Source organism: Glossina fuscipes, unplaced genomic scaffold (assembly GCF_014805625.2).
Source record: "Glossina fuscipes isolate IAEA_lab_2018 unplaced genomic scaffold, Yale_Gfus_2 0, whole genome shotgun sequence".
NCBI lineage: Eukaryota > Metazoa > Arthropoda > Insecta > Diptera > Glossinidae > Glossina > Glossina fuscipes.
In genome coordinates this window covers 36,486,897-36,491,370 of record NW_023998414.1, presented here as the reverse complement: position 1 = coordinate 36,491,370, position 4,474 = coordinate 36,486,897, and the positions used below count along the sequence as shown (strand labels likewise).

General features: G+C 32.2%; 1 protein-coding gene across 4 annotated transcripts in view; it reads right to left on the bottom strand.

Annotated features, from left to right (window-relative positions):
- LOC119638873 (dopamine D2-like receptor) overlaps nt 1-4,474 on the bottom strand; it is a 76,045-nt gene that overhangs the window by 33,478 nt on the left and 38,093 nt on the right. The window lies entirely within an intron of this gene.

Below are 4,474 nucleotides of genomic sequence, written 5' to 3'. Positions count from 1 at the left end.
TCTCTCTCTCTCTCTCTCTCTCTCTCTCTCTCTGTTCAGTTTGTTCATTGAAATCATCGGAGATAGATTTCCTGTTCGCGCGCTTATATGCTAAAGTCAATTCGATAAAACTTCCCTACTACGAATACTAATCTCACACAAATACCTATATACCCATATACAGATATTTAAATACAACATTACGCAATTCTCTTCCTCTCTCTCCCTCCCTCCATCATTATGTCTCTCTATGCAAATTTGATTACTTTCATAAATAAACAAAAATAATAGAATAAATAGGTGGCAGATTGTGGCTATTAATGCGTCATATTATATGTATGTCACACACAATCATATTTTCAATAATCCTATGCACGGCTCACACGAATGACAACAATTAATTAATTTAATGCTGCGTTATAAGTAAAAAGAAGACGATCTTAATTTGCGATTCTAATGTAATGCAATTATAAGAGCTCAATACTTGTTAGCCAATTTAATACATATTCGTGCTCTTCCGAATTTCTTAAATTAAATTCGGCCTAAGGGAGCTGAAAGAAAATTCGCTTGCGCTATTTAAGTACCTTGTGACGTATGATATATGGAAAAACACGAAAAGGAAGCAAACACTCCAGTGCAGGAACGAAAAATGCAGAATAATGATAAGTTGACGCCAATTAATCCAATAAAATGCTTATCGCCCATGCTTTCCACACAATGTATGCGTTTTATTTACAATTTCGTTCCGGTTACTTTTTGATCATGCTTAGCAATACATTCGTATAATATTTTTTAATTTTTTTTATAGAAAATGTGAATATTTTTTATTACTCGAAAAATATGTTATTTTCAAATTACTTATTTTACTAGACAAAAAGGATTCGTTATGTATAGAAAAACGATTTGTGATAAAATCAAGCAAGCGATCAAGAAGTTCAATATTAATGCCCATATAGAAAAAAAAGAAGAAAGACTTTCAAACTGTAAATATAGTATCTGCCATGATGGCTCTATGCAACAATACTCGCTGCTGCAACAAACTAATTTTATAAGCGATAATCGGCATTCCACTTAAAATAGGATAATCCGCTAAAAGCGAGTCCTACTATATTTCTGAAGAAATTGGTATTTCAGAGAAAATTGATATCGATTAGTTTCCTCGCAACTCTGATCAGCGTCGACGCCTGTCTAACCCTTTATTATATCACGTTTCCATGGTTTCGAGATTTGGGATTGCTCCAGCCATTAAATAAGCATTTTCTTGATCAACACTGTATCTATCATATGTGAAAGCAATAACAGAGAAGGAGAGCAAGATATGCAAGGAATATAAAATGCGAAACGTAGCGCATTTTTAGATATAAGCATATCCCAAGCAATTCCTTTAATGCACAATGCATACAATACAGATTTCTATACCGTCCACATTTCATGAGATGTCTGTACATAAGATAAATATATGATAATATTATTCGAACATTTTCACCATCCCAGTATTGCTATTCGGGCGGAACTAAGGTCAAAATAATTTTTTCCATCGTTTTTATGAAAATGTTCGGTTTACTTATTCATCTATTTTTGACAGTTACTCATGGCATATACAATTGGTTGCTTTTTTCGCAACATGGCCGGTAAATTGCGACCAATCGGTGCTATGCTCTCAGTGCTATCGAAAACCCTAACAGAAGAATCCCATTTGAATGAATCCACCCAATGGACAGCGATAATAATAATGATAGCAATTGAAGCAAGATGAATGCTCCTTTAGCTTCGTCTCGTCGAAATTAGGTGGGAAATCGCATGCGAGTTATTCAAAATGCGTGAGGAGGAGCTAGGACAACACGAAGTGAAAAATTGCCAAGAAAATTGCCGTCTGAAGAAGTTCAGAAACTTGAAGCATCCGAATGATATTAAAGCAGTCATGCTATAATTAGACGAGCTTAAAAAAAATATACAATGTTCGGACTGAATTGAAACGCATAACATTTATTACGCAGCAAGTTTTTTATTGCGAATCTCTGCGAATTTTTCATTATTGTTACTTATGTTTGTAATTTAAACTTATTTTTCTGCTTTTTATATTTCTTTTATTCCTTTTTTTTTCTTTTTGTTTTTTCAATTAATATTATAAACAACCTGCATTAATTTATTAATATTTCCTTACTAGTACACAAACATTATATATATATATATATATATATATATATATATATTATAGTTATTTAAACACACAAAAACTCACTATGGATAGCCATTTAAAAAAAAAAAAAAAAAATTAAAATACTGTACAACATTGTAATAAAATTATGAAATTTTATAAATAGAAGAGAATGAAATATTTATGACTGCGATGATTGCGAGGCTTTCGCATAAATAGAATACGAGAACGGCTCCTTTAGGTGTTCAAGAGGTGTCCGATTTTATCTTTGTTACTTTATTCCATATTTACTTCCGAGCTTATAGCCCCCAAGGCATATGGAAACTGCTTTTTATGCTAACGTTATTTTCGAAAGATTTATTAAAGCGTTTTTCCCATAAAAACGAAAATTATAGTCACCTCTCGTGCAAACTGATGATTTTATAACACGAAAACGAAATTAAGGATAATTCTTCCATAACATGTTTTCCGTGCAAGAACATTCCAAAAACTGAAATGACTCGAAAAATTTTTCTATAACTGCGCTTATTCGATGTGTCAAATTTTTATTGACATTTATGGCAAAAAAACATTGCTTTCTTTTAATTTATTACTATATAACGCGGTAAGAATACTGAGTTAATTCTATCTTTCTCTTAAAGCGTTTTCCGTTGAACGCGTTTCCTGAATTGAATTAATTCTGAATTTCCTATAACTCCGTTTTCATAAAACACGGAACGAATTAATCCCCTGCGGGAATTCGCTTACCATTTTTGGTAACACAAAATCAACAAAATTTAAATTTTGTGAAATATCTCGATATCGCTCTTAATATATGAAAAATGTCTTCTCTAAATCGAATAAATGTTGTAGTAAAACGTAAAGCGTAAGCAGGGCTTCCTGAAGGGAGAGAAATCATTTGTCGAATAGAGTCTTAAGAAATAAACGCATCTCGTTCAGATTCACTTCATATTTATGTCAAATTACTATCATGAACAAATTGTCATCACATAAGATTAACAAGTAGGGCTTTTTTGGCACATAATCGGTTACATTTCCTTAGAATCCTTGTATGCGGTATTATCCGAAAAAAATTAGAACCACGTTGTCCATGTTCGGTGAGATTGATCTCTATGCGAACCTCTCTTTATTACGAACCAATTTTTACCGTGAAATGATTCCTTTTTACCATATAACAATGCAATTTTCGTGATAACGATTATATGATAGCGGATTTAAATATTGACCCAGGCGAACGAAAATTTTCATACCAATTTAAAATGTCGAAACCCTATTACTCAGCGACTTTTGTTAAATAATTTGGAAAATTGTAGTTTTTTTTTCCATATAATGACTCTTTGAAATAAACCGTTACATGGAGAGTGTTCGAAAAAGTGAACCGATCCCAACCCTTTTGAATAGCGTTCGTCGTTGGGCCAAAGCAAGTGAGCGTACGAAATGTCATCAAAATATCTCAAACACAAAAATACATGGGCAAACATCAGACGGACCGACGGACCGACGGACAGACAAATTTAGATCTCAGACTTCAAAAAGTAATTCGATCACAAAGATCAATTTTACGACATAGTATCAACTGTTCATCGTACCATGAACATTAAACGCGTCCAAAATTATTCACAATCACCCTAAAAGATTTCAATCATTTAATCTTCATGGATTTTCTAAATTATCTCTTGACTTTCATCGCATTGATAATTTGATTAACTCTTTCGAACAAACCTGTGGACCATTAAATTGCATTCTCCGTAGGAATTCGATTTAATATGATTTAAATTTTTTTTTCATTATGTGACTGGTTTTTTTTTATAATATTATCTAAACAATGAAGATGTTTTGCATTTTCACTAGTATTTAGTCCTTTTTTTAATCCACCTATTATTACTTTTTTCTTCCTTTCTATTCCTCATTTATTAATCTGCTGTTAATACCATATATTGTTCTTTTCCCTAACACCACTGCGTGTTTAACGTATAGCTAATATACCTTCAGATAACGTACGATCTTTTGTGTTAACCGTTTATATTATTAGGTTGCTAAGTATGAAATTTGTAAATAATAATATTGCCGTCTTTAATAGCTTATCATTTGACATTGACTTAAAGTTGCATATCTCACCTGTTAAAGGAATTATTATAAGCAGTAAAGAATATTAAAATTATTTTACACCCTACACCACTTGTGGTAAAGGGTATATTAACTTTGTGCAGATGTATGCAACATCAGAAAGGGCTTAAGATAGACCCACCTTTTATTATACCTGTCGATTCAAAATCATTTTCTGAATCGATCTAAACTTGTCTGTCCGTCTTGTTTTCTTGTTTCGTCTTGCGTTCA